At 48.6% G+C, this 27,357-nt stretch overlaps 1 protein-coding gene across 6 annotated transcripts in view; it reads right to left on the bottom strand.

The window, feature by feature from the left end:
- Positions 1-25,420, bottom strand: part of RALY (RALY heterogeneous nuclear ribonucleoprotein) — a 145,974-nt gene extending 120,554 nt beyond the window's left edge. The window contains exon 1 of one of the 6 annotated variants that reach the window (XM_054081435.1): positions 25,293-25,420. The gene's annotated coding sequence lies outside the window, so the exon portion shown is untranslated. Of the gene's footprint in view, positions 1-11,653; positions 12,071-23,228; positions 23,263-25,185 lie in introns of those variants that run through there. The other 5 variants (XM_054081437.1, XM_054081434.1, XM_054081436.1 and 2 more) reach the window with 5 other exon arrangements.
- Positions 25,421-27,357: the final 1,937 nt, after the last annotated feature.

Consider the following 27,357-nt stretch of genomic DNA (forward strand, 5'->3'; position numbering starts at 1 on the left):
TTTCACCTACAGAAAGAAACAGTCTCACTCTGTCCATTTTCACTGGAAGCGTAGAAAGAAGGAGAAACAAGGAAAGCTGCAAAAAATGTATGAAAACGCCAATAAAGCTGAAATAGTGTTTCATTATCAAGGAGTAACTGCTCAGAAGAGGTGACAAGCGCCTACAGAAGAGCAGCAGACCTCACCCTGCTCAGTCGGATCCCACCTGCTCCAATATGAGCCATCAGGAACAGACAAAATGTTCACCCATGTAAAGTACAGGTGTTAGCTGTATCATGTTAACCTCCCGGCTTTAAAAGGAGGAAGCTCTTAAAAGATTAAGTATATCCCAGAAGTGAAAAAAAGATTAGAAGGTGAGGAGGAAACTGCAGGAGCAGTAAAGCCATTTCCTGGGAAAGAACAGCAGACACAGAGCAAAGTGAGTGATGAAGCTGGTTCTGTCAAACAAGACGAGACAACTGCAGCTGAATGACACAGATCAGAGAAAGACCAAGTTGCTTCAGCAACACCTGACAACAGGGAGTTTGACAAAAATGAAAGAACCCTCGAAAAAACTGTTATCATTTTCCTGAAAGAAAATGTGCAACTATGTTTTTGTTTTTTCCAAGAAGAAATGTGAAAGCAGAAAAGGTTTGATGTTTTTTTAATAATCACTATTTCAAATCATCAAAATAATCCTCACTTTTGTGTCTTATTTTATAGACATTCATAGAATCGTAGAATGGTTTGTGTTGGAAGAGAACTTAAACATCATCTCCCTTCAACTAGATTCCCAGCAATGGTACCACAAAACCCGATATGGGAGTGGAAAACACCAGATTCTCCAAATCTGTTTTTCTTCTGTGACTACTTTCAGTATGTTGGATGTTCCTGTCAAAATGTCAGACACTGTAGTGTTAGAATGTCTTCCAGACCAATTCCCATTTCCAGAAGCCCTTTGCGGACACGGTGGGATGCTGATCAACAGACCTTTCACAAGCAGCAGCTCAGGCACTGCGCTGTTCTGCAGCTACAGCCCATGGGGTGATGGGGAGGAAGATTCCTTCAAAGGGATGCAGAAGAGATAAGAAAAAAACGTCCACCTCCACATCAGAGGAAATTCAGTCTCCAAAATCCCCACCGCAGCTCCAGCCAGTTTGGTTTCTAAATGACTGGAATACGCTGCACTTCACCAACTCATGAAAAAACAGCCCCAAAGCCCCATCACTGGATCATAACAAGGAGGTGCCTTTCGATGGGGCATCACGCCACCTCTCCACCTTCATCTGGCACCTAATTACAGGGCTCAGGTACTTCAGATCCCCTCTTGGGGCTTCTCACATCACCCCAAGACTGGAAGCATCCAGGAGGATCCTGGGATCTGCACCGGGGGAACCTCCTTCAGCCCCACGGCTCCAACACCAACAGCACCCATTGCGTGGAACCTAACTGGGATGTTGCCTCTCTTGCTCCCATGGGAGAGAATGCTGGAAGATGCAACTCTTGCAGGGCTGAGATGGCTTTTTCCCCTCATTAGATATAGAGGTAAGATAGATCAAAATAAGCGCACTCATTGAATAAGTGCTCGCTACTGCAAAGGAGCATTACACAACCGAGCCATGAACCCTTCCCGCCTACCTTTGATAGCAATCATGGATTTTGTTATTCATCTTTCCCTGACATTCCCTTATTATCACCACCAAGCCTAATGAATGCAATTAAAGCTTAAAGTCTCTTCATTTCTTTCCTTCCTCCTGAACAGCTTCCAGTTTTCTGGTTTTTTTTTTAAAAGCTCTGAAATGGAACAGCGATTGAAGTCACAACTTTAACAAATACAGTTTGAATGGCAGGAACAAAACCCCAGCCCCAGTGGCTGTTCCACCAGGATTCCCAAACACACAGCCTCAGAGATCAGGGAAATGAAGCTACAAAATAAAAATTAAATGTTGTGCTGGGCCAAGAAGAAAGCAAATTAACAAGGGGATATTTCTTTCCGCCTGTACTAGTTTCAGCTGGCTGCGTTACTTCCCGCAAGCCACTAATGCAGTCTAATTGGGAGGGGAAGCATGCAGCACAGCAGTTGCTTAGCAAACTTTATCATTATTTTTCATGAGGTCCCAATTTTCCCTGCTGCACTGGATTCCCCGTGCTTTGCTGTATTTTGCTGTCTTCCGCTTTGTTTTTTCCTCTCTTCCTCATCCTCATCTCGCTGCTCATTTTAGCACAACCCCCAGGTGTGGCTGGCACAAAAAGCCTTCACAAGCCCATCAGGAGTGGGCAGCAGCAAGTTGATCGCTCGGCCTTGAATAAAGCTGTGAGAAAGCCCGTTGTCGCACCCCAGCATGGCTACTCCATGGCATGTGGGGCTGGCAGCTCTTCTCCCCGACCCACAGACGTTGCACACATGGAAGGAGCCATCCTACACGTGCGTCTGCTTTCCAGCTAGAGCCGACAATCTAAAGACGGTAAAAGTAAGTGGCAAGCAAAAGATTAAGCTGCTATTTATCTGATCAGACTATACGTGCATCAGTGCACGTGCTACGGCAGGAGCACGCCGCGGGGGACACAGCCAGTGGTGCACACACACATGGCGCACTCCGTCTAGCGCCGTGTCTAACTCCCTGCGTGGCTTCTCTTGTTCCGCAGCACACATCTTTGCTGGCACTAAGGGATGATCTGCCAGGTCTGAAGCAGACTGTTAAGAGTCCTCCTGTGCCTGAAAATACCAAGGCATCTCCACCTTGGCAGTCCTTTAAGGAGCCACATGGAAGGAGGAGACCAGCAGTCCCTCTGCAGAGACCTCTACGCACAATGGAAATGGCTTTGGCCACTGAGCTTCCAGCAAGAAGGCTGGACCTCCCTGACTCCCTGCTCCAGGGAAGGGCAGCCTGTCCCACCCTGGCCACCGATGGAAGACAGCCAGCAGAAGGCAACTCCTGCAAGACCCAGCAAAGAAATATCTCGATGAGCAAGGGGAAGCCAGGCTGGATCAGTGGTCCTAGTTCTGGAGAAGCTGAAGATACACCTTGTACACGGGTAAAGCTAACCCTGCATCATCAGGGCCAACCATCCAGCTAAAGACAAGGCTGTGTTGGCTTTTGCTGATCAGGATGAACTCAAAACAACTGACAGGTTGGGAAACACCAAGTTTGGCTCACAAGGACACTGAGGTGCTGAAGCGCGTCCAGAGAAGGGCAATAAATCTGGGGAAGGGTCTGGAGCATGGGGTTTATAGGGAGAGGCTGAGGGTACTGGGGCTGTGCATCCTGGAGAAGAGGAGGCTGAGGGGAGACCTCATTGCCCTCTGCAGCTCCCAGAAAGGAGGTTGTGGGGAGATGGGTGCTGGGCTTTTCTCCAAAGTAAGAAGTGATAAGGTAAGGGCCTCAAGGTGTGCCTGGGAAGGTTTAGATTGGATATTAGGGAAAAATTAATTACTGAAAGGGTTGTCAAGCATTGGAACCAACTGGCCAGGGCAGTGGTGGAGTTACCATCCCTGGTGGTGTTTCAAAAATGTGTGGCCATGGCACTTTGGGCCATGGTTTAGCCGTCACGGTGGGGCTGGGCTGACAGTTAGACTGGATGAGCTCAGAGGTCTTTTCCTAACTGAATGACGTTAGGATTCTATGACGTGGTAGATCACCCTCACGAATTATCTTCCACAGTTTCACCATGGGCTGTGGCCTTGGCCAAAGAGTTTTCTGATTCACTCCCTAGCGAGGACAAAGGGACCCAAACCCAATATACAACCCATACACCTCCCACCCAGCCCCTATTACAACACAGCCTGGCACGAAGCTCATATCGATCACTTCCAAATTAAGCACAAAGAGGTAGAACACTCCAACCAGGCGGTGAAAGGAAGACTATTCCTCAGAACAAACCCTTGCTGGCCGGGTGCCAGCCTTCATGCGTGCCTGCGGACAGCACTAAGGATTTATACACTTCATCTTCTGTCATTTTCTACCCTGGAGGAAGCAAGCCTCTAAATTGAATTATCACAAAGAAATCAATTCCAGATCAAACCTCTGTGAAATTATAATTGCTTTAATGATCTGCAGGCTGGAATAGACAGGGCCCAGGGAAAGAGTCATATACTTTTCCTTTTCAATTCATAAGGCTCCTATAGGAATCAGCCTTTGTTCACAGGGAGCATTAGTGTTTTCTAATTATGTATTAATTTAATCTACTATTAATTTTCAATTATTGTTATTACACAAGCACTTCCTTTTTCCCCAATGCGACTGCCGTGCGAGATGCTGAATTCCAAACAGCTCTGTGGCAAGCTGACAGGCAGCAGCTTAGCCTTTAAAAAGGGAAAAAATAAAACCCTTCAACAGCCAATTTTGATGAAGACATTCCAACCAAACAAAAACATATTAAAAAAAGAAACACACACAAACCTTTCTGACTCATCTGAAAAATGCTATCAGCAGCCTGCTTAGCCTAAAGGCTTAAATCACTTAGGTACAGCATGTCTGGGGAGACTTTCATTAGAATTGACATTTTGACAACTGCAAAAAAACTCTGCAACAACCCCACATGATGGGCAGTTTAAAAACAATTACCGACCTCAGGACAAAGACACGCAGGGAAATGAAGTTTCACTAAGCCCTCTCCTCCCTAAAGGGGAAGGTGAATATTATATTAAAGAAATAATCAAGTGTTCTTCCTTGCTTAATTGTAGTTGCTAAAATAGCTCAGGATTTTCAGCATTACACATTGGGAAGAGCAGAAGTAACACGGCTGTGACCAGAGCTGGCCTGGATGGGTGGCAGAAGCATCTGCAAATGCGAAGGGATTTAATTCTTGAATTTCACATTCCAGAGATTCTGCTCCTCAGAAAGCTTCTGGCGCCAATGTTAGACCCTCTTGGCTACGGAAAACATCCAAGATGCCAAAAGCAAGAGGAAGCACCTGGAAAATACAGCACGGTCCTAATCCCATTGGTTTGGTTTGTCCTGTGTTTTCATGGATGTTGGGGGGAGAAGCGTACAAGAAGGAACGGAGGACGCTGGCTTGTGGACTTGGGGCCGGTCTGCACCGGCTTGGCAGACTACCCTCAGATTTTCCATATACAGCTAGAATCCCATCCAAGAACTAGTAATGCAATGAGAGACTTTCCAAAGGTTTCAATAGCTTTGGATCAGAGAGACTCACACACTTCCAAAGCATTCAAAACTAGGAATTAAGTAATATTGTGAAATAAAGGTTTGGGAATTGCCATTGCCTTTGTTGGTACAACAGGATGCAGGATGAGTCCACAGAGCATGCAGCATTATAGCAACTAAGCTCTCGTGTGCGTGTTCCGTTGCTAGGGATAAATCCTGTGGAAGAGCCTACTTGCAGCCCTGCCTTCACGGCTTGGATGTCCACCTTGGCAGATCATCTTTTTGCTCCTCCTTACACTATTACTGAGCTGGGATCAGCCTCTCACAATTCAGTGAGATGACAAAGCTGATTTCCCCACAAACTTGAGGCACACAAATCACCCCAGAAACTTGTAGGTATCGCACCTCCTGAAATACAAGACACACAACTAAGAGTCGGGAAACCTTTGGACAAAACTCCAGAGGATAAAAAGTAGGAGATACTTGGGTTTTTGCAAGGATAATAAAATACTAAGGCTACCTCAAGAAGTCAGGACATTTATTTTGCGCATTGTGGTCCAGGTATGCTGTCTGCTGCTGCTTTTGCCCCACTAAGGCCCTATTTATCATAGAGTTCCATTCTTCTATTGCATTCATAGAATCACAGAATGGTTTGGGTTGGAATGGACCTTAAAGCCCAACTAGTTCCAACCCCAGAGTCATGGGCAGGGACACCTCCCACTGGATCCGGTTGCTCCAAGCCCCATCCAACCTGGCCTGGAACACCTCCAGGGATGGAGCAGCCACCACTGCTCTGGGCAACCTGGGCCAGGGCCTCCCCACCCTCACAGCAAAAACATTTCTTCCTAAGATCCAAATCTCCCTACAGCACGCGAAAACAGCCGTAGCAAAATCAGAAGAATTAATCCAAATTCATACCAGAATATCAGTGAACTTAAGTTCGGCTCACCAGCTATAAAACTGTTTGGGCACGAAAAAACTACATGATGAATAAAATCTTCTCGATAAAAGGAAATGCTTTTTATGTCTGAAGTCCCTGGCTCCCCATGTTGCACGTAGCCTGAAATCAGCTGGACTTTGGCCCGCCTGGACACCCTGTCTGCAGCAGGAGGTCACAGCCCTTTGGGGATGAGCGCTGGGTCCAACGGCTAACGCATACCTAGGGCATACGAAATAGCAGTGCAGATTATCACGGCCTGTCCACAATGCAGGCAGCGTGTGATGAAGGCAGCTAAGATTTTCCCTGGAATGCTAACAGGGTTTGCCCAGCCAGCTATCTGCTCCATCACGTAAGTGAAAGATAAATAACAAATTTGGCTTAGAGACCGCTCCTCCTGAGCAGAAGAGACTGCTACCAGGAAGATCAAGAAAGATTTGGCAAGTTTTGAAGACAAATCGGACTTTCAGAGAGATCACAGAATTCAAGAACGGTGGGATTGGAAGGGATCTCTGGAGCTCATTCAGTCCAACCCCCTGATAATGAAGGCTCAGCTACAGCAGGTTGCTCAGGAATGTGTCTAGGGGTGAAAGAGGGCGAATTATCTACAGAGAAGGAGATTCCATACCCTCCCTGGGTGTTCACGTTCAAATGGAACTTCCTGTGCTCCAGCTTGTGCCCACTGCCCCTTGCCCTGTTGCTGGGCACTGTTCGGAAGGGTTTGGACCCATCCTCTTGACATCTGCCCTTTAGATATTGATAAGCATTGATATTATCCCCCTACATTAAGGGAACAACTCTAAACACCTTCAATAGATAGTACCTTCCTCTGCCGTTTTTGTGCTAGCACCCATCAGATATGGGGTGAGGGTCAGGAGAACAGACCAGGTATCCAAAAAAACACACCTGTACCAAAAACCCTCAAAGTCATCCAACTCCTTCAGCTAAGACATGGACCAAGATGAACATCAGACCCATTTTCTGAAATGGGCCATTGTCACACCCATAAAACCACCATCTCTGCTGTTTGCCAGCTAATCCACCTTTCTGGAAACAAGGTGAACTGCGCTACCAAAAACGGCACAGCAAGTGGTGGCTGAGGCTTTTTCAAAGTCAGCGTGTTCTTCAGCAATCCACCTTGATCTGTGCAACTTCTGGTCAAACATCATCCTGACACAAGAACTGCTTCTAACACCAAACTACACTCGCTTTTGTGTATGCTTCTCCTCCACTGCTACGTGAAAAGCTCCATGTGAAGACATTGGAAAAAGCTTAGTATCAAGCCTACAGCATTTTGGTCACTCTCTTGAAGTCATTTATTATACCCACACAGGGAACATCCTGGATCACACAACCACACTGGAGCGATAAGAGACACCTTGCACTCCCAGCACCCGATGGACTGGGTCACCAGCTCAGCCATTAAGGCTCCAATTCAGTCCACACCACAGATCCAAGCACCAGCACAAGTTAGCAGTTCTCCAACAGAGAGTGCGTAGCCACAATGAATAGGAAGCAGGGATATAAGGAGTGTCCATAAAATGTGAAAAACACTTCATATCGAAGTGCAGTCACGCATTGCCCTTACAGAGAGCAAGGCTGAGGGTGCATCCTCGCCTGACACCTCAGGAAAGCTCCCAGATCTACGGTTATGAGACTTTTTAATATCTATCTTAACAATTTTTGCATGCTGCCTCTCCAAGATCATCACTGTTACCTGCTTTACAGCTGGTGGAAGAGCACATGAGTTTACAGAAATTAAAATGCAATCTGCACAGAGGACCATAAAGAACCTCAAGGATTTCATTCATATTTGGGGTCTATAAAAAACCCCACAACTACTACTATTATTTTAAAAAAGAAATGTACCCCCTCCCTTGTCCTGATCATACGAAAAGGTGCAGCATGGCATTTTTTCCATAATTTTAAAGAGGAGAGATTTAGATGAGACATTAGGAGGAAATTCTTCACCTTGAGGGTGGGGAGGCCCTGGCCCAGGTTGCCCAGAGCAGTGGTGGCTGCCCCATCCCTGGAGGTGTTCAAGGCTGGGTTGGATGGGACTTGGAGCCCCTGATCCAGTGGGAGGTGTCCCTGCTCATGGCAGGGGGTGAGACTCGATGAGTTTTGAGGTGCCTTCCAACCCAAACCATTCCATGATTCTATGAGTTTTCAAGAGAGCAGCAGAAACGTAGACCTGCAGTACAGGTGTCGGCAAACACAAAGCACAGGCTCACCAGCTCCCACCACCTTCTGAGATTTGGCAGTGTTTATTATTGGGTTTTGACACTTGGGGCTCCTGAGGTCAAGATGTGAAATTCTGAGGGTTGGGGTTTTTTTTTTTTCCCTAAGTATTGCTACAGTGGCTGCAAGAATAAACCCTGCAGAATAAATCTTGGAAAAAAAAAAAAAAGATCCCTGGAGAAGTTCAAGCAGCAAGAGGTTGAGTGGAAAGAAAAGTGCAACACTCAAAAAACACAGAATTTGAAAGCACAAAGCCACTCATTATTTGGGGGGAATTTATCTTGGAGCAGAAAAGGGTACCAAACCCGTTCAAAGTATGACATGTGTCTATGGAGAACAAAAGGTTAATGAAAGATTTTACTTGGGGAATACCATAATTAGGAAGAATGTTTTTTCATTCAACTTTTTATCTAGTTACGCCAGTTTACTACCTTGAAATGTATGAAATTCCACCCAGGGAAAAGTGCAGTTGGGATGGGGCAGTCCAGATGTGCAGAGCTCTTGTGAACTTTCACACATGACTTCTCTGAGCCCTCCCCAGATTAAATCACTCAGTCATGACAAAACCATCACACTCCTCCTCATTACAAGGCAGAAAAAGTTACTTCTCCCATCTCCTCAGTCCCTTTCCAAAGAGGATGGGGTGACATACACAGCCACCAGCACTCAAAACCTCCAGCCCAAGCTGAGGAGCTCTTACTGTCACTACAATACAGAGAAAAAGAAAGCCCTCAAGCTGCATCAGGGGAGGTTTAGATTGGATATTAGGAAAAATGTCTTTACTGACAGAGTGGTGAAACCCTGGAACCGGCTGCCCAGGACAGTGGTGGAGTCTCCGTCCTGGGAGGGGTTCAAAAACCACGCAGCCATGCACGTCAGGGCAGGGTTTAGTAGCCACGGTATGTTGGGGCGATGGTTGGACTGGATTATCTTAGAGATCTTCTCCAACGTTAACGATTCTGTGATTCTATAAAGTTTTGCCAAATTGCTTGGTCTGGCACGTATTTTTTTTTCTTCATTTAAACCAAGTAACTCATGCTAACCTGCAGTGAAATCCCACAGTGGAGGAGGCGCTACTGTCAGCTCTAAGGAACGTATTTCCATTCCAAGGGACAAGCAGGATCTCTTCGACAACCTGCAGTGTCATTTTCTCATCTAAAGGAGTCTCAGGCTCTGCTACAGCAGACACCTTGTTCTGAACATTATTTCAAGCTGGCCAAAACTACAAGTTGCTTACAGAGAAACAGGCTGGTTTGCGCAGGGTGATGTTTTATACATGATACAGCAGCGCAGCCTGGGGAGCACCCTGCTCTCAAGAGTTTTGTTTATGAATGCATTATTTTATTAAACTGGAGCAGGCAAGGGACAGAGGATTCCCAGTTCTTGTGGCATTGCTGCCTGATTTAAGATCAAAGTAATCCGCGTTTGCACGGAGGGAATTGAGAGCACACCATTGGTCACAGCGTGGTGATGAGGAGAAGGGCTGGCAGACACGACTCCAACTCAGCACCGCATCTCAACTTTTCCTTTAATACTACAAGCTAATGGGGACAGGGAAGTGCTGGAGCTGCAGAAGTGCCTCCTCGACTACAACAGTGACTCTTTCTTCCTGAATCAGCAATAGGGATGTGTTCAACTCCAGCGAAGAGGCTACTTATGCAAAGGCTCTCTTGCTAGGCAGGGTGGAGAGCCCAGTCCCAGCGGCAGCCTCAAGGGCAGGGCTGGTTTCACTGAACTCCTACACAGCCCTGCACTGCCTTGGCTGTTTGGACAGGAGCAGCTAGGCAGAAAACAACTGCAGAGGGTTAATTCCTCCCAGAGAAGTTCAGGAGGCATAGAGCTCAGCAGGATTAGTGCTATCCCAGAGAGCAGATGTAGAGTTTGGGAGACTTGAGAATCCCAAGACCTCTATAGCCCTTGCTGCCCTACCCAAGATGAAATAATTTCCCTGACAACCAAGCATGACAACAGATTAAGTACCATACTGTGATTTCCTTCTAATTATAAGGAGTGAGAGAATGAATGGGCTGCTTGAGAAGCATCCTGGTCCTGGAGGCCAGTAATTACAAGTATGCTTGATGCAGAGCTACCTGCAGAGCTACCTGCCTCCAAGCGTGTCACACAAACACCGCTTTCCTCGCACTGCACGACTGGCTCCTTTGATCTGCCATCTGGCAGATCTGGGAGAGGCTCTCTAAACACTGGGTTCCTCTCACTGAGATGGTGCCCACCATCCCAAGGACAACTACAGCTTGTGTGAACCACCACAGGATTGGTAAGAGCCCGTAATCCATAGCAGTCATCTGGATCCAGAGCACTGCCGAAGAAGCAGCCACGAGCGCAATAACAGTAAGAGTCAATGTCTCGACCTTACTTTTCAATGTCTTGAGAGTGTCCGTACAACAAAAGCCATGTTTCCCAACACCGGAGCTTTAGTACCTGTGGCAACTGAGACCTCCAAGCCAAAGGTCTTTGCTAGGGGAAAATCAGCCCCAACACAGAATCATAGAATGCTTTGAGTTGGAAGGGACCTCAAAGCTCATCCAGTTCTACTCCCTGCCATGGGCAGGGACACCTCCCACTGGATCCGTTTGCTCCAAGCCCCATCCAACCTGGCCTGGAACCCCTCCAGGGATGGGGCAGCCACCACTGCTCTGGGCAGCCTGGGCCAGGGCCTCCCCACCCTCACAGTAATAAATTTGTTCCTAACATCTGAAACATGTCCCTAATATCTAAAAAGCAAGTCATTTCCTCACAAACCAGGTAAAGCAGTGGTCACTTATCCATGACTAGACGTGCTGATGAATGCAGAAGCCTACCAAAATCCTTTTCTCCTCCAAACATTGAGGCTATTAGCAGTGCCTGAACTCAGCCTTATCTCATCCTCTCCCATCTAACTGAATTTCCACAAAAGTAATAAAGGCTTTGTCAAGTACCTGGAAGGCTCAGCCAGGCTCACTCGCCTTGAAGCACAAAGTTCACCCAAGTCTTTCTCAAAAATACTTACTGCCACGAAAATATTCAAAATTACTTATTTTGACCAAAACAGTAATTTCATTTCTTATGTAAATGCAGGGTAATGATCAACATTTTTCCTCCCTCCCTTAATTCCCTAAAAATAAGTTTACGTCCTGGTTTTAAAATCAAGTTAGGAGAAAACTGCAAAACACTTCAGCTTCTTTGTCTGCTTCCTAACCAGAATAGTCAAGAAACACCCAGCAGCTCAGAGGACTCCACTTCTGTGTTCATTCATAAACCAGCAACAATAGCTCAGCAGATCTGCACGTCGCTCCGATCTCTGCCTTTATTTTAATCCACCATCACCACTGCACCTCAGCTCATCCTCTACCCAAACCAAACCAATTTCCCAGTGGGTCTCCAGACTCACCAGCACATTTTCCTTTTAAAGGTCGAAAAAGTGTTATGACAAAAGGGTTTTCATTAGTTTCCTCTTAGTTTCAGCTGGTCAGCAGGGACTCAAAATTGGTTGCACTCAGGAGGTTCCATGCCAAGGCACCATTCATCTTACTTAGGAAGAAGGGAAAGGGCAGTCACAGGAAACATCTTGTCCCGTGATTTCCTGCTGAGCACAGCGAGAGAGCAATTAGGAAGGTGGTCTCGCCAGCAGAGACATCTGTCCCGAGATGTCCTCACATACTCCCTCCACACATTTACACACTGAGAGGTAGGATTCCAGCTAAAATTCTTGCAGAACAGGACACAGAAGTTCTATTCCAATTTCCCTTCATATGCTCCAGCCTTCCTCTTTTCCAAGCAGCAGTGTTCAACTCCATGAAATCCAGAGTCCACTTCCCCACACTGGAAATCCACTACAACACAGACTGAGTTTCCAAGACCAATGCTCCTAAATCCAGATACCAATCACAGCCAAGTCAGCTTTGGGTGGACCACCTACTAGAATTTACTCCTCAATTTACTCCTCACTGGGATCCGCTCATTGCTGAGAGGGTCTGAAGAGGTGGCTACTCATGCAGCTGCTTCAAAGCACAGACCTTCACAGCCAGTTTTCAGTCTGTCAGAAGGCTGGTAGTGTTTGTAGCCCACCATTCACTTGCCGAAGGCAGAGCTGTAGACGATGTTCATTTGCTTGCAGATGCCGGTCATTTGCCGAAGGAGGAGGTGACAGGTGCAGCCCTTCTTTCATTTCACGTTTCTTGATATTTCTACAGAGCAGGCAGATCAGCTTCAATACTAGAAATAGCTTCCACACTGCATTGGATTGCATAAGGACATTGATATACTCATCTTCACCTATTCTGATCCTCCTCTGCCACTGTCACAATCGTGGTCGCTTGCAAGGTCATCTTAGCTCAGGAAAAATAATTCAGGTAGCAGAGCCAGCTTTCTCCAGCTTTAAAATAAACCCATTTATCTCTTTTTAAACCACGTTTAGGGTCCCACAGGGCCACGTTTTCAAGTTTTTCCTCTGCAAAGCTTCCTTCTGTAAGAAACAAAGTTCTTACATCATCACATAACTTCAAGACTGAAGAAAATAAACTCCCCAACATGTAGAAAGCAGCCAGACTGGCTTAGGACACCTACTCCAGGGACTGGAGTCAAGTAAAGGAGATCAGAGGACAATGCTCAAGGAGGGAGATCAATAGGAACCATATCTTCGAACCCTGCTAATTTTACCCTAGGAGGGTGTCTTCCACGAGACCAAAAACATCTGGACCTAAGGCCACGTCCACCAACAAAGAAGGGAGACTCTCAGCCATTTTCAAGGTTGTTAGATCAGGTTCCTACCTAACATGCTTCTGGGCAAGACTATTGCCTGTTTGCAACTCATTTCATCCTCTACCACAGCCTGAGTGAGCATAGGTCAAGAAATATCAGAACAGGTTTGGCTGAGGGTGAGGAAGGAGAGCAATTTGCATTTTAATAAATACAGCCAGAGAGACACAGGCTTCAGAGATTAGGAAACAGGCTTTTTATTCAGAGCAAAGCAAGAGGCATCTGTTGGAAGCGTGGCATAGAAGCATTTAGCATTTTGAACCAGCAGGCTAATTCGAAATGACACTCCATCAACCCTGGCTACACACCTTAGACAAATCTCTCATCAATAAAGCACTATATCACAAACCTGAAGCACATGGTAAAGCAAACACACTTCACCTGCATGCGCGTCCCCTTCGGGGTCTTCCCTTAAGGACATTCCTTAAGGAGCAGCATGTGAATTTTGTGATTCTCCCTCCCTGGTTGCAGAAAGGAAACGCTGTCAAGTTTAGTCTTCATAAAGAAGTGAACACACATCTGACCTACATAGAGCGCACAGATGCAAGTAGCCTCACATAGTACTCCAGAGATTAGTTTTATTTAATGCAAAAAAAATGAACCACCACCTGGCTTTGCCTGGAAAGGTGAGGGAACAATCCCAGATGCACAAATGAACCCAGCATCACCCCCTCCACCTTCTTATCAAACATACTTTTCAACGGGTGATTTTTCAAGACTAAGACACAGCTTTTGTTAACAAGATTCAAAGCACCGCTTCCTTTGGGCAGGAGTCTAAGGAATCAACATCTGTTCCTGCAGGGCCCTTTGCAATTTTGCATGATGGTTAATGGTACCAGAACAGAGCACTGGATCTGCTGAATCAGGCCAGAACTACATCACTCCCACCACCGGCGCAAACAACCTTTTTATTTTTAATATACTGCACGCTACTGCAGCATCCAGGTGATCTGTCAAAAGATCAACTGCATTACGGGTCTGCTGCTATAAAAGAACCCCAGAGCTTAATCTTGAGATAATATAGTAAGAAAATAAGTAGATGCAGCAATAAGAAACAAAAGTCCAGAGGAGGCCACGAAGATGATCCAATGGCTGCAGCACCTTCCATACGAGGACAGGCTGGGAGAGTTGGGGTTGTTCAGCCTGGGGAAGAGAAGGTTCCAGGGAGACCTTAGAGCAGCTTCCAGTGCTGAAAGGGGCTCCAGGAAAGCTGGGGAGGGGTTCTGTATCGGGGAGTGCAGAGAGAGGATGAGGGGGAATGGTTTTAAGGTGAAAGAGGGGAGATTGAGATGATATCTTAGGAAGATGTTTCCCTGTGAGGGTGGGGAGGCCCTGGCACAAGTTTCTCAGAGAAGTGGTGGCTGCTCCAGCCCTGGAGGTGTCCAAGGCCAGGTTGGATGGGGCTGCGAGCGACCGCTGGAAGGTGTCCCTGCCCATGGCAGGGGGTTTGGAGCTGGATGGGCTTTAAGGTCCCTTCTGACCCAAACCATTCTATGATTCTATGAAAATTAAGGCACTCCAGCCAGGTCTGCAAGGAAGGTGCCAGCAGTGTGTTACCTCCTTGCAAACCAACCCCAAGCCTTGCAGAAATGGGCTGCTGTGCTACTTCACTGAGCCAAAATAACATACACCGTAAATTTCTCACGGTCCGCTCCTCTCTGAGAAAATCAGCTGTGATGGGGTGAACACCCTGGGATTGGGAATAACAGGACGAGGCAGCAGGCTTGGAAGGCTGGACTCAGGCACACAAAACACCAGTGACTACTTTGCCTCCATGTCAGATTTTGCAGAACTAACATCAAAGAGTGGGAACCAGGAACAAGGAGCTCTGGCTTCATTCCCAGCTCTGCTGCCACCCAAGGTCAGGCCAAGTCACATGCCCACCTACCTTTTATATATTTAGAGCATAAACACCAAGGCTACAACTACTTCTCAGTCACTATATGCACACAGCTTCAGACACTAGCGTACTGTAAGGAAAGATGTCAAAGATTAGCTAGCAAATCCTCTAGATTTTTCAGGTTTATTAAAGAAATGGGTCTCTTTTTCCCAGGAAAGGGACAAGAACCAGGCAGGTGGTGACTTTAGAGGGTGGGAAGCCTTGTAAATACTTGTTGCTCTCCTTTACTCTTACAAGAAAACTTCAAACAAACAAAATTCCAAGAATAAAGCAAATTAATCAGTTTGCATCTCTTATCAGCTAGCATTTAGTCAACTTGGTAGAAGCTCCTCTTGCTCATGACTGTGAGGCTCTGCAAGTGAAATAAAAAGATCACAAACTTCAGGGTAAGAAAAAAAAAGCCCCAAACTTACTGTTTACTCTTTGCTGGAACTTTAAAAACCAGCCAGTAGAAGCAGAAGTCTAAGCTCCTTGCAATCGAGCGGAAGCATCTCGTCAGCCTCAGCCTGTTCCCTACAGACAAGGCCAGCACGGGCAGGGGGCAGGAATTTCCAAAAGGGTTTCCTTTTCTCGAACAGTAACTTTGCGGATTTAAAGGCTGTTTCCATCATTGCACAAAGCTTTCTCACATCACTGTAACATCATAGCACGTTACAGAGAATCACAGAATCACAAGGTTGGAAAGGACCCATTGGATCATCGAGTCCAACCATTCCTAACACTCCCTAAACCATGTCCCTCAGCACTTCATCAAAGTTTGGTAACGCGTCCCTTCTGTCACAAGCAAGGAAAGAATTAAAAAGCGTCTCTATTTATAAGACGTGGCTGGGCTGCTTGGTCCAACTGCATTTTGCCCCAAGACATGGCAACTTTTCAACCTGAGCACCTGTTGAAGCACGGAGTTCATCCCCTTTTTTAGATCTTCTGAAGTAAAGGCTTTGTGTAACCATCCAATTATAGAGTTCTAGAATGGTTTGGGTTGGAAACGACCTCAAAGCCCATCCAGTTCCACCCCCTGCCATGAGCAGGGACACCTCCCACTGGATCCGGTTGCTTCAAGCCCCATCCAACCTGGCCTGGAACACCTCCAGGGATGGGGCAGCCACGGCTTCTTGGGGCAACCTGGGCCAGGGCCTCCCCACCCTCACAATAACAAAAAATTTACTCCTCATACCTGTTAAAGACTGGCAACCCAGCTGCAGAGGCTTGGGGCAAGCTATAAATCACTCGCATGGCTTAATGGGTAAAAGCCTATAGCTTGCTGAGCCAGAGTCCCATGCACCAATACCTCACAGCAAACTATAAAATATAGATGTTTACACTACATACATGGCTAAAATCTATTCATTGTGAGGTCACGAGCACTGTGTTCTTTCCCCTCTTGCAAATCAGTATTCAAACAGGGATACATCACGGGCTAGAAGCACACAAAACTGGATGGCAAAACACCACCTGCAAATTGAACTGCAGAAGGCAATGATAATGAAAGCAATGAAAGCAGAGGACAGCCTGCAACACAAGTCAACATGAAGCCTCTTCCTCCACTGCTGAGGCTGCTGTGCCACCTGTTTGGTCGGTCCCCTTCAGCTGGGCAACCCTCTCCGCATGCCGAGCCATCCCGCAGCTCCTCTCAGCAGTACTTCAGAGCGCACTACAGGAACAAGGGTGATCGTACATCTAAATAACAAGTCAGCAATGCGTTTCCTTCCAGGATAACTCAGGGAAAAGGTCAGTACAGAGTCCAGAGGAGGCCATGAAGATGATCCATGGTCTGGAGCACCTCCGATACAAGCATAGGCTGGGAGAGTTGGGGTTGTTCAGCCTGGAGAAGAGAAGGCTACAGAGAGAACTTAGAGCAGCTTCCAGTGCTGAAAGGGGCTCCAGGAAAGCTGGGGAGGTGCTCTGGAACAGGGAATACAGGGAGAGGATGAGGGGGAAAAGTTTTAAGCTGAAAGAGGGTGCATTTAGATCAGATGTTAGAAAAAAAAATTCTTCACTATGAGGGTGTTGAGGCAGTGGTCAAGGCTTCCTAGAGAGGTGTTCCAGGCCAGGTTTGATGGGGCTTGGAGCAACCGGATCCAGTGGGAGGTGTCCCTGCCCATGGCAGGGGGTGGTACTGGATGGGATTTAAGGTCCTTTGCAACCCAAACCATTCTAGGATTCTGTGACTTAAGTGCTAAGAACAACAAGAAAAGTATCTGCATACATAAAGTAGCCATCAGAAGCAAACGACATAGTGATTTATTAAACCTTCCTTCCTGTTCTACTGCAGCTTCTGGGCTTTTCTACACCGAATCGGTCTCCTCTACTACCTCCTGCCTGTTTTATACAGGCTAAATGTTTTTGCTGTTGGGGGGTATTTTATGCCAGCCCTGGCGGGTCTGGGTGCTCAAAAGGGAAAGGAAGGAAGAGATTTCAAGTTGCTTGTCTAATGTTATGATACCAAACCACTCTGAGAGCAGCGACCAGCGCTGGCATCATCTCACTGCTGCATCCCACTGGCCGCACAGCATCACCCAGCAGTATCTTATAAATATAGATGCTTCTAATTGCCATCCCTTCTCCAGTGTGCAGCAAGAGGAGGAATGATCACACTGCCGCAATAAGGGGAGAGCAAGTCGGTTTTAGACAGGATACTGCTCACCAGGCAGAACACACTGGTAGCTTTTGCCTTCAAATTAAGCAGCACTTTGGCTTTTCCCTTTCCTGCTGCTTTCCAGACAGGGCTGGAAGGCTAATCCAGGAGAACCAGGAGCAGAGCACGGGGGCAAACATATCGGCTGATTTATCCTTCAGCTGGAAGAGCTTTATTCTTCTGGACCTTACACACAGCCCGTTCATTTTGGGCAAAAGAGGTAATTTAAGATACCTTTTGTAATGACTGCTGGCAGAACAAAGATGAAGGACCTTAAGGGGTGATCAATGTTTAAGCACATCTTCAAAGTGATTTGGGGAGCTGCTGCAAATAAACAAGCAATCAGGGCCCAGGAGCCAGGGTAAAAGCTGACGAAGAAATTGCTTTTTTTCCTAGGCAAACAGAAGGCAGCTAATAGCTCTGTTCAGAGAGGCTGAGCTCTCTCCCCTCATACTATCAGCAGGGCAAGAGACCAGATTTAATTTCTTCCTCACAACAACTTTAATTAAAATCATGTAAGCTCTTCCTGCCTCTCTCCTGCCACGAGGTGTGGTTCTGCTCACAGGAGGTATTAGCAAACTCAAGCTTATTAACATGCCCTCCCTGAAAATGCTGTTTATACTGCAGTCAAATGGCTGGGGAGCCCATCTGCAGGAACGCGCTCCGCTCCTAATTAAGAGGAAAAAACCACAAAGCCCACCTTCGATGGGTATCGGTGGCAGCAGTCATTCCCTGTAAGCTCATGAAGCTTTAGCTTCACAGGGCATCCTTCTAGTGGAATTTACTATTGGATGCTTCTCTCCATCACCTGTGCCCTGTGGGTACCAAGACACTACTGGAAGAAAAGAAAGGACACTGGCTGCCTGAGATTACAAAACTACTGGAAAAATCCTGGTACAGCTAAACACAGATTTCAAATCCAGTTCCACTGTTTAGGTCCTCGCCCTCGTGACATGCCCTACAGATTCCCTGCCTGCAGCGAGGTGGGGAGGTTTGTCCTTGGGCTTGGGTACCAGGCTGGGGGAGAAAGTAAAGCACCGCTGGAATCCATCACAGATGTAGGCAGTGCATGTGCCAAGCAGTTTTACTGGCCTGTTGAAATGCCTGAGCACGAATAACAGCGGCACATAAATCTAAACTTTGGAGCAAAAGTTAAAAAACCCCATAAATAAAAAATAAGCTTAAGTAACTACAGGAGTCAAAGAGGATTTTTGCAGTGCTTATAGCTCTTACCAGCTCCTTTCTTTCCGTAGCCTGTAAGAGCTCTAAGCACTGCACGTTCCTGCAGAACCAACAGTCACAAGCAAACACCTGTTTTACAAGTCGATACAGCTCCAGGGACAGAAACCAGGAGCTGTTCAACCACCAAACCACCACAATGTTGCTTTTCCAGCAGGGACACTCTCAGTCAAGCCACGCAGCACCATCAGCTCGGCAACGCTATGTCCCAGAGCAACCTGAGAATTTCTCAAACCTATCTAGAAAATAAACAGTTCAGTTGGAGGCTGAAGGGAGCCTTGCACCCAGACGAAACTATACGCGCAATACCAACCACCTATGATCTACACAGGATGTCTCTCAAACCAGCAGAGTCACCTTTGAGTCCTGGCACGTCTAGGAAACAACTGAGAGAGTGACAGCCAGGTGTAAGACATAACACGAACAGCACTGCCTGCCAGTTGACTGTCATATAATACGCACAGAAGCAGTTGCTACCACGCCACCCCTTTTGGCCAAGGTCCAAACCTCTTTCGTGGAGCTTCAGATTATCCTTATTTCTCCAAGCCAGCGGGCTTCACCACAAGTGAAGTTCAAGCAGATCTCCCACTTCCAAGCAGAGGTATCCTCACCCTGTGCAGGAGAGTTGACTGGTGCTCCCCACGTCCTGCCAAAGGAAGCTTTTTTTTTTCTCACAAATGCTCCTAAGACAGTTCTCAAAACCAAAAACTTTGTTAAAGGCAGAGGAAGATATGAGATTTAGACTAATAAAGACATTACGAGCCCTGATGGGGAGCATCTGCAACTACCTCTTTCCTCCACCTTGTGTCCTTTACCAGCCTAGTCCTGAACTCAGAAATTCATACATTAAAATGAATAATAGTGTTGATCTATTCCCAGTTTCCAGAACAAATGTCCATTGCCAACACTTCCACAATATCTTCTCTGATAGAAACTGTCACCCTTATTTCCATATTTAAGTGGTCTCCCTTGAATGCAGAACCCCAACGTGGCAGGAGACCCTCCAAGGAAAGTGGGACGCAGCAGGAGAGGGAGCTGCACTGCCTCAGCTCTTGCTGGTACGTTTACCCTGTCTATTCTTATTCTGCTTGTAGTAGCAATCAAAAGATGAGTTTGCATTCATTCTCACTGTGGCTGTATTTGTTGAAATAGAAGCTGCTTGCAAAGCATCAGATAAAGCGATGCCACTTTTCAGTGCCTATTGTTCGGTACCATCACACACCACATCCAGGTGAGGCTGCAGACTTCACCTGGGAATCACTGAATTCACACGGACGGAGCCCAGAGATGTCCGTGCTATTTACCTCATTCTTGTTTTCTTAAGAAAAAAACCCCCAAACCAACACTGGCATTACGTTTTCTATTTTGAAACCAGACTTTTTGGAACAAAAGGAAAGGGCAGTTGTGCAACATCACTTACAAAATCTACAAACGGCTGTTCAGTAAAGGAAATACTCGGTTGCAGGTGCAGAAGCGCTACTGAAATCGAGACCGGCATCCTGCTGTTCAGCTCCAGCATCAGGGTACAAGCGAAAGCTCAGAAACCCTTAAATCAGTGTAGGGGGGGGAACCTTCCCTGCAAAGGCAAGGCCAAGTCTTGCCTCGGGAGCTTCTCCCTGGCACATCTCGCTCTGTGTCAGTATTCGGTTTCAACATATTCTCAAAGCTTGCTTTTAAAAAAAGCCACATTATTATTAGGTGTCAGAGTGACAGATGCAGGACCCACCTGCTTCCAAAAGAGCAGCAGGGGCTCATCAGGTTCCCCCGGAGAGGTTGCATCCACTCCTGGATCTCTTCATGTTGGGAGATATAAGAAACCTCAGTAAGCAGAACAAACAGGATTGTTTGTGTTAAACAGGGTTATACAAGAGCCAAAAAGCTGCCTCACGCCACCCTTCCAGCCTTTCCCTGGCTATCCAGAGCCAAGCCAGGCACAGCGACAGAAAGCTGCTGCCTCTGGAGGTGAGGTTCACTCCAGGGACACCTCCTGCTCTGGCGACACAGCTTCAGATGCTGTTAATAAAGCCAACGCTGCTTTATGTGGTTAGATTTTAAGACAAAAATTGTTTTCATTTTATTAAAGAAAGGAAGTCATTACAATACTGCCACTATTTCATCTTTATGAAACAAGAAGGACTCATGGGGAGCTTACAAAACTACAGACTGCAGGCACTACACTTTCCCACATCCATGCCGCAGCATTATCCGTTTTACCCTGCTCACTCCCCCCATCTCAGGCTCCCCAGAAGCAGCTCCTCTTGTTTGCGCACAGCCTGGCAACAACAGGATCCTATTTCTGATTGTTTTAAGCTGTAAGAAACAGGAGAAGCCACAAGAAAAGCTTTATAGATTCCCTATTTGCATGCATACTTCTGGTTTCTGTGCAAGCTGAGGATTTTATAAGACATGCAAAAGACTTTGCTCACTGTTCTGAGCCCTGGCTTTGGCAGTTCCAGCATTTTCAATGCCCAACTAGACACTTAAACAGACGTTAATTCTGCACAACATGGGTTCTGAGTCAGTCTCTGCCCTGGTGTCACCTCAATGCTGCCTTCTGTAAAGCACATACAATTAATTTTATATCTGAGATGGAGCTAGCAGACACTTGACCCTCTAATTAAACACACACTTTCAGGTGAGAACCACCACGTAACATCAGTCACTCGAATTCAACAGCCACAGGAGGACTGGTGGCAAAAATAAAAATAGACACAGTTCAACCGCGCCGAGGAAGGCAGCAGCATCCTGTGCACAACAGCAAAACCAACTTAATCACAAATGACAATTTCTGAAAGCCTTTCCTTTGGATTCATCCTTGGTATTTTTCTAGGCCAGCTTGAAAACAAAAGCTTTGTCTTCTTAAAATGCAATTGCCTGAGGCACCTCTAAAAAAAGTCACATAACTCAGGTCTGAAAAACGCCTCCTGGGTTTTAGATTCTCCTAAAAGCCTCTTTGCTATTCAGCTTGATTCAGATTACCCAGATCAGCATGAACTCTGCGGATTTAGCCTCGGCGACCAACACAGGTATAAAAAGCACACATTTAGGATTATTTTTTTTAAAACGATACAACTCAAGCTCTACAGTTATATAAAAAAAGAACTTGTTATTGATGCGAAAGCTTCCTCCCTTCCTTTTCTCCAGCAGGTTTATAAGCGCTCTCTGGTGACAGTTTACTCTGAATTTCACTCTGTTTAGCTTATTTCAGATTTTTTCCTAGCTTGTTTTTCTTGCTGGGTGTTTTCAACCTTTCCATCACAAACCTCAAGCTGTGAAAAGAATTAGCAACTTGTTTCGGAATCAAAACTTGAGCTCAAAATTGGATTCCTTGTTTCCTCCTCCCCTCCAAAATCCCTCTTCATTTCAGTAATCCTGCAAGCAATGCCTTTCTGCCTCTTCAAAGGCAGGAACACAACCCTGTGCCAGGCAAGAGAGCACCTTAACGGGAGGGGGCAAGGCGGGGAAAGCTGCATTTCGCTCAAGACCGGCACAGCTATTTCTAATACCTATAATTAAAATCTTGGATAACTCAACAGTTCCTTTAGCATCTTTAAGATTTTTATACCCATGGGCCATTTTCTTTGAGTGGACACAAGTTTACTTCTAGGTCTGAAAACTCTTTATGCAGCCATCAATAAAGAACTGCAATAAGAAGTTTGTTGCTTTTATTGAATAATTTGGGATAAGGAGAGCTGAAAGCTTTCTCAGTGCTGGGAGCATGTTAAGAGTCTTATTTTTCTGAATGATCAAGTCCTATCACTTATTCCACATAAATTCTTCCCTGTCAAGAGCTTTAATCCTCTCTTTACAATCCATAAATAAAACATCCTTCCAAAACTCGCTGCCTATTATCTGCCTTTTCTAAAGAAAGTGGTTCTTAAGAGACCCACCTTACTCTGCTTTGCCATTCCCCTGAAATTCATCTACAACATTAGCCTGACAGAAGGAAAATACCGGCAATCCTACCCAGGCACAGCCTGGTGAACTAAATGAGTGTCGGCATTAACTCACGCACCTCATGAAGAGAGGCATCACACAGAGCCAAGTCACTCACCGAAAACGAGAGTCATAAAAACACTTCCAGGAATATGAGCAATAAACCTTGTAACAAGTTGTTACAGAGAGTAGGCAGCCTATAAAGGATGCTACAGAGCCACAGCGCTGTGGTTTAACCCAAGGTTTCAATCACAACACAGGCTCTTGGTCACCCGGGAAGGTCAGAAAAAGGCAGTTCTCTTTACATCCAGGCTGGATTCTGCTCTGCTGCTAGCTTTGCTCAGAAAACAAACCCCTTCCCTATCCTTTACCTTAGAAGAAAATAATGCAAAGAGCCCAGATCAGAACAAACAGCAGAATAAAAGACAAGACAAAACCCAAGTGAAAGCACCACCTCCTCCTGCCCAACTGAGAAAGGGAAACCAAGAGTAAAAGCACCTGTAGAAGAGCGCAGGCTTCCTCTTTCCAGCTGGGATAATCCAGAGGTCCCGCAGCACAGCCTTCACCTTCCCCCTGCGACTGCTCAGCCGTGGTAACAGCCAGCAGCGCTCAAAGCCAAAGAGACCAGACTCAGCCCGGACACCCAGCGCCACAGCAAACACCCGTCTGAACGCTAGCGATGCCCCTGCCAGCTCCGGAGAATCTGCCAGCAGCAGCGGGCATGCGCTGCCCACAGCGGCACCTCGGTGGACCCACAGACACAGGCACCTCACGGTGTTCATGTGCAGAGGAAAGACAATCATTTCCTTAATATGAAATCAGAGGGTCTTTTTTTTTTCTGGCCTCAGAAGTAAGTTAAATTCAATCGTCATGCTGTTGGCTTCGTTCTCCAATAAAGCCAGAGCAGAAGAGCTACCAGAAAGCAGAGTGGCTGCTGGAACGCAGGAAAGCCTGGGAGCCCGCAGCCCAGCACGAGCTTTTCCCTGGCTCTGCTGTACAACCCGGAGCTTTCCCTGGCCAAAACACAAATCGGAGAATTACACTCAGCAAAATACAGGGGCACAGCCACAATATGAAGCATACAGGCAATTTATATCCCAGCCTTCTGGGCTCTCTCATCATCAAACAGATTCGCTGTAGGATCACCCTTACAAACACGCAGCCAAACTCAGGGCACAGCGATAGCTGAATCCAGGCTGGAATAGAGACTGGAGTTTCACACACCACCCCAAATACCGACAGAAACCTCCAACCCAAACCTATCCACAACAGGTAACATTCCCAAACGCTGGGAGATTACATTTTAAGGGATGAGGGCTAACACACAGGTCAGCGAATCCCCAAGCCCTTGGCTGCTCAGGCACTGCTGCGTGGCTCCAACCCATCTCCCGCATCGCTGGGGCTCTGGTACCGGCACGAAGCGCCCCAAACTGCTCCCAGGGAACTCGGGTGGGAGCTGAGAGATCCTGCCTTGCAGCAGCCACCAAGGAACCCGCAATCACCCTGTGGCCCCTGCTTGGCACCAGCGGTACCAGAGCCCAGAACCGAACCCTGGGACCGGGACAGTGGGGAGGGGGTTCAGCCCACGACTGAGCCCCATCCCTCTGCATCACCTGGGGCAGGGGGGGCTCAGCCTGGGACTGAACCACATCTCCCATACCCCGCATCACCCAGGACCGAACCCCGTCTCCCCCGCACCACCCGGGACCGGGGTAGGGGGGCAGGAGCTTCAGCCCAGGACCAAACCCCATCTCCCCGCATCACCCAGGGCAGGGGCAAGAGGGTAGGGGGCTCAGCCCAGGACCGAGCCCCGACCCCCCACATCAGCCTGGACCTGGCAGAGGGTGCTCAGCCCAGGACCGAGCCCCGACACCTGCATCACCCAGGACCGCAGCAAGGGGCAAGGGGGGCTCAGCCCAAGATCGAGCGCCGTCTCCCCGCATCACCCGAGGCAGGCGCTCAGCCCGGGACCGAACCCCATCTCCTCCGCATCACCCGGGGCAGGGGCTCAGCCCAGAACCGAACCCCAGGACCGGGGCAGCGGGGAGGGGGCTCAGTCCGGGACCGAACCCCATCTCCTCCGCATCACCCGGGACGGAGGGGGCTCAGTCCGGGACCGAACCCCATCTCCTCCGCATCACCTGGGACAGGGGGGGCTCAGCCTGGGACCGAATCCTGGGACTGGAGAAGGCGGCAGAGGGCTCAGCCCAAGACCGAACCCCATCTCCCCGCATCCCTCGGGATCGTAGCAGGGGGAGCTCAGACCAGGACCGACCGCCGTTCCCCCGCATCCCTCGGTATCCGCCAAAGTTTCCCGTCCCGCAGGTGCCGGTATCTCCATTAAAAGGAGGGGGGAAAAAAGTAGATCAGGAGGTAAAAAAAACAACAAAACAACCCCCACAATAAGAACAGAAAACAGCGAGTAAAAGAGAAGACTGAAGGGGGAAAAACGAACCGACGAAGCGCGCGGGGCTCCCTGGCGGCAGCCGGAGTGCCCCGCGGAGCAGAGCGGTGCGGTGCGGTGCGGGCAGAGCCGGGAGGAGGAGAGCGATCGGCACTCACCGAGCGGGAAGGCGGCGGCGAGCACGGCCGGAGGAGGGACGCGGCGCGCCCAGCCCCGACCCGCCCTCGCCCCGCGGGAGCCGCCGGCTCAGTGCCGTGCGCCGCCCGCCGCGCCGGGCGCTCCCCGGGCCGCACCACCGCCGGGGGGAGTGCGGGGGGGGCAGGGAAAGGGGGAGCAGCCACGCCGCCAGCCGGTGCCGCCCCTCGTGGGACGCCCGGGGGGATCGGAGCAGAGGGGCGGTGGGGTGCTGCGCCTCGGCTGGGAGGAGAGCTGCTTCTCTCTGTCTCTCTCTGTTCTCTGTGAACACACAGAGACATACCCCCCTCCCGGCGCGGTGGAACAGTCCGGCGCGGGGCTCAGCGGGGAGAGGCTGCTCCGGGCTGGGGATGGGAGATGGGGCTCCGGGAGGTGCGGGGGCGCAGGTCCCGGCTGATTCCAGCGGGTCGCAGCGGATTCCAGCAGATCCCGGCAGATCCTAGGAGACTGCGGCTAAGCCCAACCGGTCCCGGCAGATCCCAACCGATTGCGGCAGATCCCAACCGATTACGGCATATATCAACCAATCCCAGCCGATCCCAAGCGGTCCCGGCAGATCCCAACAGATCCTAGCAAATCCCAGCCGGTCCCGGCAGATCCCAACTGATTACGGCATCTACCAACCTATCCCAGCAGATCCTGACCGGTCCCGCCGGATCCCAGCAGTTCCCGGTGGATCCCAACCGGTCCCGGCAGATCCCGACCAATCCCAGCAGATTGCAGTGAAACCGAACCGATCCTGGCACATCCCAGCCGATTGCGGCAGGTCCCAGCAGATCCCAAACGATTATGCCATATACCAACCAATCCCAGCCGCTCCCAACCTATCCCAGCAGATCCCGACTGTCCCAGCAGAACCCAAACGGTCCCAGGGGATCCCAGCAGATCTCAACCAGTCCCAGGGGATCCCAGCAGATTGCAGCTAAGACCCACTGATCCCAGCAGATCCCAACTGATTGCGGCAGATCCCAACCGATTACAGCATATCCCAGCCAATCCCAACAAGTCCTGGTGGACTCCGGCCAATCCCAGCAGATCCCAACCAATCCTGGCTGATCCCAAACGGTCCTGGCAGATCCTGTCTGATCCTGGCAGATCCCAGTGGGTCCCAGCAGATCCAAACTGGTCCCAGTGGATCCTGGCCGTTCCCAACTGGTCCCAGAAGATCGCAGTAGATCCCAGCCAGTTCTGGCAGATCCCAACTGATGCCAGCAGTCCCTACCCAATCCTGGCAGATCCCAGCAGATTGTGGCCAAGCCCAACTGATCCTGGCAGATCCCAATCAGTTCCAGCAGATACCAACCGATTACAGCAGATCCCAGCTGATCCAAACATATCCCAGTAGATCCTGAGCAGTCCCAGCAGATTCTGACAGATTCCGACCAATCACAGCTGTCCCAGCAGATACCAACCGATCCCAGCAGATCCCAACTGGTCATGGTGGATCCTGGCAGATCCTGACCGATCCCTGCCCATCCAGCCCTGCTGGATCCCCGGGCACAGCTCAGGTCACCCCCTGCGAGCACCTGTGGGCGGTGGGAACAACGCCGGTGCGGAGCTGGGACCGCAACACCCCTGGAGCTGCTGCTGGAGCCGGAGCTGGAATTCCAGCTGTGCAGCTCTTTCTCAGGTGTTTTGTGTCACAGATGGAATCTCAGCTTTGCTGCTCTGTTCTGTGTTTGATTGCTCCTCGCACTCACGAGGACAAAAAAATATTCCCTTAAGAATCACATAATAAGAACAGTTTGGGTTGGAAGGGACCTCAAAGCCCATCCAGTCCCACCCCCTGCCATGGGCAGGGACACCTCCCACTGGATCCAGTTGCTCCAAGCCCCATCCAACCTGGCCTGGAACCCCTCCAGGGATGGGGCAGCCACCACTGCTCTGGGCAACCTGGGCCAGGGCCTCCCCACCCTCACAGCAAAACATTTCTTCCTAAGATCTCATCTCAATCTCCCCTCTTTCAGCTGAAAACGGTTCCCCCTCATCCTCTCCCTGCGCTCCCTGATCCAGAGCCCCTCCCCGGCT

The sequence above is a fragment of the Cuculus canorus genome, chromosome 16 (assembly GCF_017976375.1).
Source record: "Cuculus canorus isolate bCucCan1 chromosome 16, bCucCan1.pri, whole genome shotgun sequence".
Classification (NCBI taxonomy): Eukaryota; Metazoa; Chordata; class Aves; order Cuculiformes; family Cuculidae; genus Cuculus; species Cuculus canorus.